Genomic DNA, 15,658 nt, shown 5'->3' on the forward strand with positions numbered 1-15,658 from the left:
CATCTCTTCCTTTGAATTATTTTATTTATTTATTTATTTTTGGTAGTGCTACTAAGTTTGCCTTTATTGTTGCAAAATAGTCATTTTTTCTTCTGCATGCCTTTTGGTCCCTTCCTTCACTACAAAAAATCTCCAGCATAAAAGGAAATTGCTCATGAGTTAATTAAAGAGAAACAAGGAGGCTGAAGACTTCTTCTTCTTCTTCTTCTTCTTCTTCTTTTTTTTTTTTTTGATTTATATGCCGCCCTTCTCCGGAGACTCAGGGCGGCTTACAATGCGTTAAGCAATAGCTTTCATACTTTTGTATATTTTATACAAAGTCAGCTTATTGCCCCCACAAACCGGGTCCTCATTTTACCTACCTTAGAAAGCATGGAAGGCTGAGTCAACCTTGAGCCTGGTGAGAATTGAACTCGCAATAATTGCAGGCAGCTGGAAGCTAAATACTACCTTTAACAGTAGCATTAGTCTGCTGCGCCACTCAGGCTCCTTCTACATGTGTCATACTATATCACACATTGAAAGACACTGAACTTAGACTAAAATGTAGGTGGATTGGTCATGATGACTGCTAGTCATAGGAACTTAGATTGTAACTCCCCCATCCCCATTCATAGTTGAGTCTCAGGGACTCACTAAAATCATTTCTAGGCCATTAAGTTCAAAACTGCAGTCCTAGTCCCCACAGTGTCTGGCAAATGTCTGAAATTCAATGCAGAGTCTATCTGTGTCTCTTTCTCCCTCTTTATCTCTGTACAGTCAAAATCTTGCAAGATGATCAAAAGTTTATAAACTCTCAAATCTTGCAATATTTCTGCTGGCAACACCAGCAGAACAACTTCTCAAGATGTTGACCCTTAAAAAAGATTGTCTTTACATTATTTTTCATTTAATTTTGGAAATGCAGGGGTACCACATGAAGGAACATGTGTGCTATTGTTCCCACAGGAGGCTTTACTGATGACCCCCTAGCTTATATGTTTAAGTGACAGTTCCTTGAAAACCTCCCATGATTATGCTGTGGTCCACATAAAGGCAGGAGCTAGCTAGTCTGGTCTGTAGGGTAAAAAAAAGTTGCCATACTCTCATATGGAATGGGATTGTCAATTGCAAGGGGATATTACAGTATAGTTTCTACACTTGCCAGTATCTGCATCCTACCCAATTATTAAATGATACTCCTAAGTGCACGTTCTAGATAACCTCTCTAGCAAAACACATGGAAGTGTACAGAGAGAGAAAATGAGTCTTAACAGTAATAACAAGTTCCTAGCCAGCTGGAAAAGAAACATTCATGGCAAGAGAGCAAAAATCATAAAAGCACCAAGTGACGCCTACAGGAATTGTGTCAACAACAATGAGTTAGCAGTCAGCATCTGAAGGCAACTTTATGGCAAAAACTGGAGAGGAACACTCTTATTGCCTCAGCAATGAGGAAGGAAAGAATAAGAAGGGGAAAAGGTTTATTACTACAAACCATGCAAGCAGACAGTTTAAGGGCCATATTCCACGGGGAAGAATGCAGATCAGCCAGACACAAATATCACGTCCTATTGTAAATTTATCAAGAAAGAAGCATGGGTTTGTTCCTCCAGATAATTTATTGTCAACATGAGGGAGAAGGTCATCTTAAATTAGCTGAGAATTTGATATTAGTTAAAAGTTTTGCTCAACTGTCCAGTCCTTCTTGTGGAAGAAAAGAGGGCTTGAAATCCAATTTTTTTTACTACTGGTTCTGTGGGCGTGGCTTGGTGGGCGTGGTGTGGCTTGGTGGGTGTGGCTTGGTGGGCATGACAGAGGAAGGATACTGCAAAATCTCCATTCCCACCCCACTCCAGGGGAAGGATATTGCAAAATCTCCATTCCCACCCCACTCTGGGGCCAGCCAGAGGTGGTATTTTCTGGTTCTCCGAACTACCCAAAATTTCTGCTACCAGTTCTCCAGAACCTGTCAGAAAATGCTGGATTTCACCCCTGGCTTGAATTCAGGATACTGTAATTGTTCAGGTAAAAGCGCTATTATGCAAAGGTGCTTTCTTTCAAAAGGCAACTAGACTTTCTTGTTTGCTTGTAAGACCTGTTGCTTCTCCCCCAACATGCTTCTTCAGTTCTGACTGAATGGAATGGAAGGATTTATATTCCTTGCAGTCATCTGGTCGTTTGCACTCTTTCTGAGAATCACGGAGGGTACCTGGAAGTTTATCTGTGCCCTCAGGGACACCTGAATCCTATCATCTGCCATTTTTTTCTGGAAATCCACTCCTCACCATTCGAAGGGTGTTCATCCTAAAGTGCGTAGCTAAATGTCCGTGGAGCTTTTCGATCATCCACGTCATGGTTGTCTCAAAGATGCTTTCTTTCAAAAGGCAACTGGACTTTCTTGTTTGCTTGAAGAAAGCACCTTTAGGACAACCATGACCTGTATGACCGAAAAGCTCCATAGACACCGTTATAGCAATAACAATAGCACTTAGATTTATATACCGCTTCACAGTGCTTTACAGCCCTCTCTAAGCGGTTTACAGAGTCAGCATATTTGGTCCCAACAATTTTCGTCCTCATTTTACCCACCTCGGAAGGATGGAAGACTGAGTCAACCTTGAGCCTGGTGTGATTCAAGCTGCCAAATTGCAAGCAGCCAGCAGTCAGCAGAAGTAGCCTGTAGTACTGCACTCTAACCACTGCGCCACCGTTAAGCAGTTTTGCAGTAAAGGAAGGAAGTATTATGAAGCGCTGGGATAACATGTAGCTCCCAAAGCCTTTTTTCGAGCCTTTCCAATCACCACTGATTAGAAAACCAAATGTGGAAAACCAAAAGTCCAGTTCCATTCATTTTCATTCAGGAACAGGACTGTCCACAGAGTGTATCAGAAAGTCAAGATGGTGGTTGTGTCAGTAAAATGGAAAGTCTCTCTGTTTTCTAAGGGCAGCTCTTTGGACCATAACTTGCAGACACCACTGTACAATGTTTGCAGTGGTTACTAAGAAGAAAATGCCTGAAAATTAAGGACAAAAAAAATCCAACTTTCTCTCAAAATAATCATCCATAAGTATGTGATGCAGGCAGTTCTTGACTTACGACCACAATCGAGCCCAAAATTTATGCTATTAAGTGAGGAAAGGTGTTCAGTGAGTTTGCCCCATTTTAAAACTTTTCTCGCCACATTTGTTAAGTGAATCACGGCACAGTGCTTAAATTAGCACCATGGTGGTTAAGCAAATCTGGTTTCCCTATTGACTTTGTTTGTCAGAAGTTCATAAAAGGGGACCACATGACTCCAGGACACTGCAACCGTCATAAATGTTATCAGTTGTCAGTCATCCGAATGTAAATCACAGGATGCTGCAATGGTCGTAAGTGTGAAAAACGGTCATAAGTCACTTTTTTCAGTACTGTTGTAACTTTGAATCATCACTAAATGAACTCTTGTAAATCGAGGATTACCTGTATATGTAAGTGATATTTGTATCAATTGAACTTGTTTATTGAGGCATTTGTCGGGTATTACAATTAAACAGTTTGACTATCTGTTGGGACGGTGTATAGTATTGGTTCGTTACGCTTGTTTTTATCTATTGTTTTCTATCAGGGATGAAATGCTCCTGGTTCGGACAGGATTGCCTGATCCAGTAGGGATGGAGGCTGGTGGTTCGGAGAACTGGTAGCAAAAATCCCTGCCCCCCACCCTCCACATGCCCAGCTGAGCCGCACAATCATCAGAGGCTTTTTTTTTACTTTTAAAAGCATTTTTTTCTACAACCTCTTCGGCTGAAAAAATGCTTTTAAAAGTAAAAAAAAAAGCCTCTGATGATTGCACGGCTCAGCTGGGATCATCAAAGGCTTTTAAAAGAAAAAAAACCCTTTTTTTCTTTTAAATGCCTCTGACGATCCAAGATGAGTTGCCTGATTGGCAGAGACTTTTTTTCTTTTAAATGGCTCTAACGATCAGGCAACTCAGCTTGGATCGTCAGAGGCATTTAAAAGAAAAAAAGTCTCTGCCGATCAGGCAACTCAGCTTGGATCATCAGAGGCATTTAAAAGAAAAAAGCCCTTTTTTTCTTTTAAATGCCTCTGACGATCCAAGTTGGATTGCCTGATCAGCAGAGGCATTTAAAAGAAAAAAAACCTTTTTTTTTGAGTTGAGTTGCCTGATCGTCAGAGGCATTTAAAAGAAAAAAAGCCTCTGCCGATCAGGCAACTCAGCTGGGATCGTCAGAGGCTTTGAAAGCATTTTTTTACAACCTCTTCGCCAAAGAGGTTGTAGAAAAAATGGTTTTAAAAGTAAAAAAAAATTGGCCACACCCACCCAGTCACATTATCCCACCATCACCAAGCCACGCCCACAGAACCAGTAGTAACAAATTTTAGATTTCACCACTGTTTTCTATGTATTGTTTTTAGATTGCGTTTGTTTTTGTTTTAAATCCTAACGAGTACTTATAATTAGAAATACAGAAATATAACTAGAAATGTGTGCCTGTGAGAGAAAGAGAGAGAAAGAGATCAGATTTAATCAAAACTGTTAGCCTTCACTCAACTGAAAAGGAGGGGAAGGGATTGGATTAAATACGACATGGAGATTATTTGATTTGGTGGAGAGGAAAGATTGTAGTGTAAATATGAGCACGCTGGAGGTAAATGCATTTATCAAACCTTTGGAATCTGGAACTTTATCTGCCACACCTCTGGCAGATAAGAAAAAAAAGAGTGCTTCTTATTTATTGCTTTCAAGTGTTCAAAGTACTAATTTGACAGCCATCTCTCAAAAAATTGCATCTGTTACAATAGTTCAGTAAACATGGTTTATTTTACTTTAGCTTAGTTTAGCTTAGTTTTTACTAAGTACTTTATTTTCTACATCCAACACTGCTAAAAGGGTTGATTTAAATTGGAAATAGGCATTATTTGATTTGGTGGAGACACATATTTATAATACAAACACGGGCATGGAGAAATCGAGGTTATGTACATTCCCATTTCAGGGGTGTGTGAAAAGAATGTATTTCACACACCTATGTATTTCAATGGTCTATTTTAGAACTTGTATTCCATCTTCCACTGAAAGCCAGTAGGAGTTGAACCTCTAGGATAGTGGTGGGTTTCAAATTTTTTTACTACCGGTTCTGTGGGTGTGGCTTGGTGGACGTGGCATGGCTTGGTGGACGTGGCTTGTTGGGCATGGCAGGGGAAGGATACTGTAAAATCTCCATTCCCACCCCATTCCAGGGGAAGGATACTGTAAAATCTCCATTCCCTCCCCACTCCAGGGGAAGGATACTGCAAAATCCCCATTTCCTCCCGATCAGCTGGGACATGGGAGGCAGAAAATAGATGGGGGCGGGGCCAGTCAAAATTTATACTACCGGTTCTCTGAACTACTCAAAATTTCCGCTACCTGTTCTCCAGAACTGGTCAGAACCTGCTGAAACCCACCTCTGCTCTAGGAAGTTGCTAAAAGGACACTCAGGAACCACAGATTAAACCAGGACATTACAACTAATCTATAGGGAATAAGTGAATAATTCCAATAGTATTCCAACTACAGGGAAATATAACATTTCTGTATAACAAATTATTCAAAATACTTGCATTTTATTAATGTACTATACACTTGATATATAAGTTTGAAGCTTATCAGGCATAAATTTTTTTTATTACCAATGTAGTTTGCTTATGGGATAGACTGCAAAACTTTTGATGTCATGATGGAACTAAGGTTTCTACCAACAGTGAAGTTCTTTATGAATGCAATACTCCTGCATACTTGTAATTTAGGATTTACAAGTTTAAGGTACAAATTCGAGTCCTGAGAATGCCTTCTCCACAAAGAGTTTCCTTGGAGTCTAACCAACACAGTGCAATTCTTTAGCATTTCCTCCCCAAAAAAACAGTACTCAGCAGATGAACTCAACTCTAACCCCGCCTTCCCAAACAAGTATGACTGTCCATGTTAACAAAGGAATCATAATCCAATCCATTTGGGCAATATAAGATCATGTGTGAACAGAACTGAACTCCAGGCTAATTTTGAAGCGAACTTACAGGGTTTCAGGGTTCCAAGAAACATATCCACAACAAACAAAACTCCGAGGCAGGTAGATTCCTTAAAGAATAGCTTTATTGGATATGCCATATTGGCACAGGCTGGTGAAAACCAACTCTAAACGTTCCCGCAATTTTCACCTAATTAAAAGTAGAAGTTTTTCACTTTCTCAAAACAATCAGTCGCACAGTCCAATCAGGATACAGTCCAGTTGCTAGGGGACCTCAGTCCCCTCCTTCCAAGCACCTGCTGGAATGTCCTTGGTTCCCAAGAGAAAGTATTTTGTTTTGACTACAAACCCCAGGTATCTCTACTCCCCCCTCCCCAGGGGTGAAATGGTCCCAGATCGGACCGGATCGCCCGGTCTGGTAGCGATCTTGGCTGGTGGTTCGGTGATCCAGTAGCGATGGCGGAGCGACGCTCTGCCCACCTGCCTGGGTGTCATTACTTCCTGTTTTTTACCTTCTGCGCATGTGCAGAAGGTTTTGTGCATGCGCAGAAGGTCCGCGTGCACATGTGACACACGCATGTGCGCACATGAAGCGAGCACACGTGCAGGGCATGCACTTCCAAACTGGTAAGGAAGGTAAGTAGATTTCACCCCTTCCCCTCCCTATCCCTTAGCTCCAGTTGTGGCATCCGTGAAGCCACAACATGGCCTCAGTCAGGTCAGTTTCAGGGTTGACACAGGGAAAAATAACTCCTCACTTCTCTCATCTTTACAGTTAACTAAGATGCAGGTCAATTGTGCTCCTTCTCAATCATGTCTGGTGGCTGGGATCATTTTCCCAGCTATATCAGGGATGGGAAAAAATGCCCAAGGAAAAGAAGCTCTAATTTTCGAACAACCTGCAAAGCTATGCCATCCACACTGCTGGATTATAAGATTTATCCAATTTTTTGTTCTCTCAACTGACACTAAGCTGGAAGAACTGGGCCAATCTAAGAGATGAGCTTTCTATGTCCTTTGATGCTTCAGAACTGTTCCGACCTAACAGGGCCCTTACATCGTAATTTTAAAATGGGCTGCCTAACTTTCCTTGTTTTCCTTCCTCCTTCTTTCCTGCTGTGTCTTTAAAAGAATTACGTGAGGGCAAGGATCCCCTTATTAGTTACTGATCTTATGTGTACTGCTCTGATAACAGCTTCAGCAGCAGAACAGGTACTGTTGCAATATTTTCAGGATCAGACTCAATAAGATCAACAAGAGTTAAAGATTTAACTATATATTCTTTTATTTACATTAGGCATTCTATATTCACTGAATATTCACAGATAGAAGCAAGGGAAATGGTGTAGGTAGCTCCTTATATATACAATAGGTGGAGCTATATGTGGGAGTGGTGAATTATGAATACATTAAGAAGTGAAGAATAAGTTAACCCCTGATACCCTGTCTGTACACTATTTACACATTGGAGAATAAGGCATTTATATCTGACAAATCCCCCTCTAAATGCCGATTCGTTATACAACACCAGTTACATTCAGATTCAGGACAATACAAAACATACAACTTAGAGGTTAAGTATTTATGCTGTTTAGAAGGTAAAGGCTTCGTTAATATATCAGCTAATTGTTCTGAAGTGTCGCAATGCACTGCTTTAATAAATCCATCCTGAGATAATTGTCTCACATGTTTAAATTTTATATCTATATGTCTGGATCTTTGTCCAATGGCATCAGATCTAGATATTTCAATGGCTGCTTTATTGTCTTCATGCATAACAAAAGGCAGAGCAGGTTTTTTCCAGACATCTGAAATTAAATCATTAAACCATACAAGATTATTTGCGGCCTTGGATAAACAAACATATTCCGCTTCTGTTGTTGAAGTAGCCACTAGTTCTTGTTTACCAGTGTACCAGTAAACTGGACAGTCATTTAAGAGAAATACATAACCGGATGTGCTTTTTCTGCATGAGGTGTCTCCAGCCCAGTCTGCATCTGCATAACACGTAAGCTTTGGTTCTTTAATATCATTAGGTTCTAACATTAAACAAAAGTCTAGTGTACTTTTTAAATATCTTAAAATTCTTTTAACAGCTTCCCAGTGGTACATCGTTGGTTTGCTGACATGCCTAGATAATAAATTGAGTGGTAAAGCGATGTCCGGTCTAGTCCAATTAGATATGTAAAGGAGTGAACCTATGATTGATCTATAGAATGTATTGTCCTTGAACTCGGGAGAAGATTCATCAGAATTCCTTAGAAAGTCAGTTTGCATAGGGGTATCACAAGGTTTGGCATTGTTTAAGTTGCATTTATTTAAAAGATCTATGATCTTATCTCTCTGGGTAAGTTTGAATCCCCTTTTTGTCTTATTAATTTGGACACCAAGGTATTTGTTTACCTTGCCTAAAGATTTCAATGAGAAATGTTCATTTAGTTTAGTTACAAAAGTTTCTCTTCTTTCTTTATGTTTTCCTATGTATAAGATGTCATCCACATAAATCAATACAAATTCAATGTAATCATCACCCCTCTTGACAAAGAAACAATTATCAGCAGTGGTAGCGTTGAAGTCCATGGTCTTAAGTACTTTTACTAAACAATCATACCACCGTTTACCAGATTGTTTTAGCCCGTATAAACTCTTGTTTAACAACCAAGTCTCATTTCTGTTTGTGTATGGACTATGAGGTGCTCTCACGTATATTTCTTTATCTAATTTTGCGTGTAGGTACGCAGTCTGTATGTCATATTGGAATACATCTAGATTGAGTGCTGAAGCTACCACTAGAGCTGTTTTGACACTCTCTGTTCTTACAGTGGGGGAATACGTGTCAGTATAGTCCTCTGGATATTTCTGTGCGTAACCCTGTGCAACCAATCTAGCTTTGTATAGAGTATTTCCTCCCTCTAAATTCTTAATTTTATATATCCATCTGGTACCAATAATTGTCTTATCTTTAGGTGCAGATGCAGGTGTAAATACATTTAGTCCTTGTAAACTTTCCATCTCTTTCTTCATTGCTAATTCCCATTTTTCTTTTTCTTCGTGAGGAAGTTTTAACACTTCCTCGTATGTATTGGGTGTTGTTGGTTCAGCATTCATGTGCATTACATAATCCTTGTATTTATTTGGCATTTGATTTCTGGTGTTTCTAATGATTTTCTCGGGTTTACTATCGTTATCATGCAAATATCTTGCTTCCTTTTTTGTTAGTGTATCTGTCTTTATTTTGAGTTGGCTATTTGTCCAAGTTTTGGTTTTGTTTTTATATTTGTTGATATTTTGTTTTTCTATAGTCCCTTTCTCATGAGATTTTGTATCTTCATGTTTATTTGGGAATATCTCATTAAGATGTAATTTAGACCAGTTAGCTTGTTCATGGAACACAGCTGTTCTGGAGACTATAAATTTGTTGTTACTATCAATGAATCTGTATCCTTTAGTGCCAGTCTCATATCCCATAAATCTGAGTCTCCTGGACACATTTTCTCCCTTTCTTCTTAATTGTTTAGGTATGTGTACGTCTGCTGTGACTCCAAATATATGCATGTGTGCTAATTTTGGTTTTCTATTATACATCACTTCATATGGTGTCTTATTTATAATGCTGGACCATGTTCTATTTTGTGTGTAATTTGAATAATGTAGGGCTTCTGACCAGAATTGTTTGCTTAAGCCAGCATCTTCCAATGTGCATCTAATCATGGTTTGTAATGTGGAATTTTTTCTCTCTGCAATCCCGTTTTGGAACGGAGAAAATGGACTAGATGTGTAATGTAACATTCCTTTGTCTTTTAACCATTGTGAGAATTCTTTAGACATGAATTCGCATCCTCTGTCTGTCATAATTTGTTTTATTTTGATGTTGTGTTGTGTTTCTATGCGTTTGTAAAATTCTTTAAATTTTTGAAATGTTTCATCTTTGTGTTTTAATGTGTAAACAAATCCATAGCGGCTATAATCGTCCACTATTGTCAGGAAGTAACGTTTCCTATATGTGATTGATGGAGTTAATGGACCAACTAAGTCCATGTGTACTAAATCAAAAATTTTGTTAGTTGATCTGGTAGATTTTCTTGGCCTGGGACTAGTTTTTAGTTTTGTAGATTTACATACTGAGCATTCCAGATAATTTTCACAATTCTTTATTTTAACACCTTCTGCGTGTTCAGTCATTTTTTGCACTACAGGAAAACTGGCATGTCCTAACTTCCTATGCAATATGTGAGCACACTCATCATGAATTGGTTTACCTATCTTTGGCTTCTTATCGTTGTGTGCATCTGTGTGATCATGAGATATTTTACATTCATCATTGTCACTGTTGCTAACATTCTCATCATCTATTTCAATACAATCTTCCATATTTGAATCAATGTTATGTAACCATTTTTCTTTTGTTATTAGGTAAGGTAGTCCTCCTTTAGTCACCACAGTGCCTACATTTATTTTATTCTTTTCCAAAGTTGCCTTTCCTTTTGAAAAGACAATGTTAATGTCAGAATCTCTGCTTAGTTTTATGGCACTTAATATGTTATGAGGTATTTCAGGTATTAGTAATACCCCCTCTATTTTTCCTAAACCAGGCAAGGTTACATTTCCTCTACCTAATACTTGAACCTTTTCTTGGTTAGCTACCTTAATTACAAATTTATCTTCTGCAAATGAAGACAATATACTTTTGTTATTAGTGGTGTGATTAGTTGCTCCAGAATCAATAAGCCAATTATTGTTCTCACTTTGTTGTGTGTTAGTGTTGTCTTGTTTATTTAATCCATTCAGTGAACCAGACTTTCTATCCTTTGAATTGTCTCTGCCCCCTCTATTTTCTCTGTGATTTGGTGGGCTCCTATATCTATGCCTTTCTATGGAAGGCTGTCTATAATCGTATTTGTTTCTGTATTCTGATCTATATCTTTCTTTTAAGAATTTTGGGCAATCTCTTCTATTGTGTTCCCTGGATCCACAATTATGACATTTAAATGTTCCACTATATTTTTCTTGGAAAGCTACTTTCCTATATGGTTTATGTTCTGTGTGATTGTTAGAACGATTCCTTCTAGAATTATCTTCTGTTATCAATTTGTTAGATAGACTTTCTATGGATAAATACCCTAGATTGATTGTGTCTAAATGTGACATAAAATTGTCCCATGATGGGTCAAGTGAGTTGATAATGACACTTTTCATTGTTTGGTCTGAAATCACCTCCCCCCTCAAATGCAGTTCAGCTCTTATTTTGTTCAAAGATATTAAATGTTCACTTATGGAAACCCCTGGTTTTATCCTAGATGAAAAGAAGTCTTTAGATATCCTTGTGGTGGTGGCTACACTGTCACTGTGAAACAAATTAAACATGCATTGAATAATTTCTGAAACAGTCAAATTTGGCTTAATGCTGTGATACATTGCAGGAGACACACTAGATATTATTAAGAAAAAAGCTCTATGGTGTAAACAATCTATTTTTAGTGTCCAAGGTCTTTTTGGGGGACTAGTGATAAAAAACAGTAAGTTTTCCTTCATAAAGACAACCTGGAGCTGTTGATACCATTCTTGTAAATTAATGCCATCAACCCTTAGTTTTGGGAAGTCACTGGGTAAATTTCCGACATTATTGGGTCCATTACTTACAACCTGAGGTAGTCCGTGGTCTCGTAAATGCAGAAAATTGCAAAACGGCATGGGGATGCTCGCTACGAGTCTGCATGATCTTCTCTCCTGTTCATGTCTTCCCGGATCGTCAGCGTAGTTTCGCGCATGCGCGTTGCCCATTTCTTCTTCGGCGTCGTCGTGGAAGGTTCTCCTCATTGCGGCTTGCTCGCTCTGCTCTTCTTCAGATGAGTCGGTCTCTGGTTCGACTTTGGGGGTTCTGGCGACGGTGGCTGTTCTTCCTCTTCTATTGAAAGCGTTGGTGCTTGCTTCGGTCTGCGGCGTAGGGCGGTATCGGCAGGGCTCTCTGGGTTCCGGCGTCAGCGCTCTAGTAGTCAGGATGGGAGCGGGCAGGTCTTGAGGCATTGGCTTGCTCGTTCGCTTTTTTGGTGTCTTTTTAGTAATTTTCAGTTTTGGCCCAAATGCAGCAAAGAGCGTTTTCATCGCTGATTTTATTTGGTGTTTTGTTGGATCTTCCTCGCTTTCTGGTTCTGATTCTTCTGAGGTGTTTGAATCTTCCTTTTCGTTTTCGTTGTCCGATAATATTTTTCGCGCCAGAAATTTTGAATTGAGCTTGCTGATTGGCTCTTCTTCGTTCATCTTGGAGGCCGGTTGAAACCAAGATGGTCGCCATTCAAATTTTTGCGCGGGATCATCGTTTTTCTTCTTTGTAATGATTTTCTCCGCAGTCATATTACTCACTATTTTTGGATCTTTGGGTTTTTCATTGGTGATGTTTTTCTCTCTCGCTGCTCCGCTGTTCTTTAGCATATCTTGGAGGTTCGCGATGAGGCTTTCATCATTCTTCTGGCTTTTTAATAGTTTTAATATCTCTGACCTGAGTTCGTTATTTTCTATTTCGATTTCCTCCTGGTCATCAATTATTTCTTCGTCTTCAGTGGTGTATTCTTCGGATTCTCTCGAAATTGCATTCGTGGATTCGTTGATTATTTCTTGTTCCGTTTCCATTTCTTTGCTGTAGGCCCTGGTGTTGGGCCTATCTTTCTTAGACATTTTAAAGCTTTTTATTGAGTCAATTAACCATCCTCTGCTACCAGTTTGTTGCAATATTTTCAGGATCAGACTCAATAAGATCAACAAGAGTTAAAGATTTAACTATATATTCTTTTATTTACATTAGGCATTCTATATTCACTGAATATTCACAGATAGAAGCAAGGGAAATGGTGTAGGTAGCTCCTTATATATACAATAGGTGGAGCTATATGTGGGAGTGGTGAATTATGAATACATTAAGAAGTGAAGAATAAGTTAACCCCTGATACCCTGTCTGTACACTATTTACACATTGGAGAATAAGGCATTTATATCTGACAGGTACAATGCTAAAAAGCATAATAATTGGAAAACGTTCTTCAGCTGCATGCACGTCTCATCCTGGAACACACACACACACACACACACACACACGGTTTCTAGATAGCTATATGAAAAACAGGATATTGCACCATTTTGATTCTTATGTTCCCTTCCTTGGAAGTTTTTGTTCCTTTAAATCAGTGTTTCTCAACCTTGGTAGCTTGAGGATGGGTGAACTTCAACTCCCAGAATCCCCCAGCCAGCAGCACTGGCTGGGGGATTCTGAAAGCTGAAGTCCACCCATCTTCAAGCTTCCAAGGTTGAGAAACACTGGTTTAAATTACTTATTTATTTATTTATTTATTTATTTATTTATTTATTTATTATTTATTTATTATTTATTTATTTATTTATTTATTTTTATTTAAATTTGATTTAGATGCCACCCTTCTCCGGAGACTCAGAGCGGCTTACAATGCGTTAAGCAATAGCCTTCATACTTTTGTATATTTATACAATATTGTATATTTATATTTATACAAAGTCAGCTTATTGCCCCCATAAACTGGGTCCTCAATTTACCCACCTTAGAAAGGGATGGAAGGCTGAGTTGACCTTGAGCCTGGTGAGAATTAAACTTGCAGTAACTGCAGGCAGCTGGATGTTAAATGCTGCCGTAGGAGGCATTAGCCTCCTACGCCACTCAGGCATTAAAAAATGCTGAAGAAAAGAGGCACATTAACGTTCACCAAGAGCAACCAAACAGCTTCCACCATATCTGGCTAGTCTAGTTTTACAGTATTTGTTCATAACTATCTGAAAACATGCAATAGGTTTAATCATACTGAAGTATATGTGGCCTTTTTGTTATCTCTTTGAAGCAATGGGGAATTCCAAAAAAAAAACCAACCCAAAAACAAAACACCCCCAATGTCAAGCAATTAGTTGACCCTGGCAAAACAATTTCATATTTTTCTATTCCAGCTGTTATCCATGCAACTGATTATCTACCAGTAGTGCTTATGTGTTTATTTTCTGATCTGCTGCCATTTGAATTGCTCTGTGAGTATTTTATCAATGTGCATCGCTTATTGGCAGCTTTGAAAAGCTTATTGCTGACTTCTTCCAAGCCTCCATCTGGAAAACAAAAAAATGTACCCGTTACTGGAGGTTTTTTTTTTCTTTTTTCCCATTTATATTTATAGAATTTAGCAGAATTCCCACCAAGTCATAACTGTTGGCACTGGCGAAATTTAAACCCAGCTGTGCAATAGTATGTCACTTTGTTTTGAATCTTTGTTTTCAGATAAATCTATTAAATGTTTTGATTGCTCACCCATTTCTCAACAAAATTCGATCAATGATTCCTGTAAATATTTGGATGCAACAGTGTCCGCTAAAGGCTGTCTGAGAGGATTTGGTTTTATTTACTGGAATTATCGAGGATGTGATTTCTTTGTCAACAGCTCCGTTGATTCCTGATCACTGGATAAGTCCTTAAAGTTTTCTTGCCACTGCTTGTTTCCTAGGACTGTCAGAGAGTGACTGACCCAATGGGGTCATTGGGTTTCTAGACTGATGCTTTAATCACAACACCACGCTGGTTCAGTTATTCTGTATAGTCAACAGAGAAGAAGGAGCAGCTTTTCATAACACTTTCAACTCTTTCATCCTATCTTTTTCCTTTTTCCAACCACTTCTAGTCTATTGAGCTGCAAGAACCGAAGAGTGTTTGTCCATGCTTTCAACTTGAGCGTACATTGATTCCCCATTCCCTCTTCTTGGGATCCAGAATTATTAGAGCTCCATTTTTGCCCCATTTTTCTATTTGTATTTGTTTCTGTTCTTTTCTGCAGTTCTGTAGTGTGCTTCACAGTGGTACAGAGACTTGAACCCAAGTTCCAAATCACAACACGGCACCTCAACATTAATCCTTCAGCTGGTATAATGCATGGTGTAGGCAAGTGCGGAAGAAAGAAGCTGAGTGGTACCCGTGAAAAAGGCTGGGCAAAGTCATATTGTTCATTACTCCAGTATCTACTGGAGCTGTTTGTTTAAGAATACTGTCTGTCTGTCTATCTGTCTGTGTCTGTGTCTGTGTCTGTGTCTGTGTTTGTGTGTCTGTCTTCTATCTCTATCATCTTATCTATCTATCTATCTATCTATCTATCTATCTATCTATCTATATCATCTATCTATCTATCATCCATCTATCTAATATCTAGCAATAGCAATAGCACTTAGACTTATATACTGCTTTACAGTGCTTTACAGCCCTCTCTAAGCAGTTTACAGAGTCAGCCTATTGCCCCCAACCATCTGGGTCCTCATTTTACCAACCTCGGAAGGATGGAAGGCTGAGTCAACCCTGAGCCAATGACAATTGAACTGCTGGCAGTTGGCAGAATTAACCTGCAATTCTAACCACTGCACCACCATGGCTCCATGGAGCTACATATCTATTTGGACTTTTCTTCAATCTGACATGCAATTTTATCCCAAATGAACATTTTGCTTGGTGTTTTTTAATTACATTTTTTGTATTTTTAGTTCATCTCTCCATGTGTATGATCATTTTTTTAAAATGAGAGAACTGAACGACCAAACTCAGAAATGTGTGGATTTTGATTAGTAACTACATCTTAGTTAACATACAGCTTTAAAAAATTAAGCAGGTATGGATAAA

The sequence above is a fragment of the Pantherophis guttatus genome, chromosome 2 (assembly GCF_059756535.1).
Source record: "Pantherophis guttatus breed Tessera chromosome 2, ASM5975653v1, whole genome shotgun sequence".
Lineage (NCBI taxonomy): Eukaryota > Metazoa > Chordata > Lepidosauria > Squamata > Colubridae > Pantherophis > Pantherophis guttatus.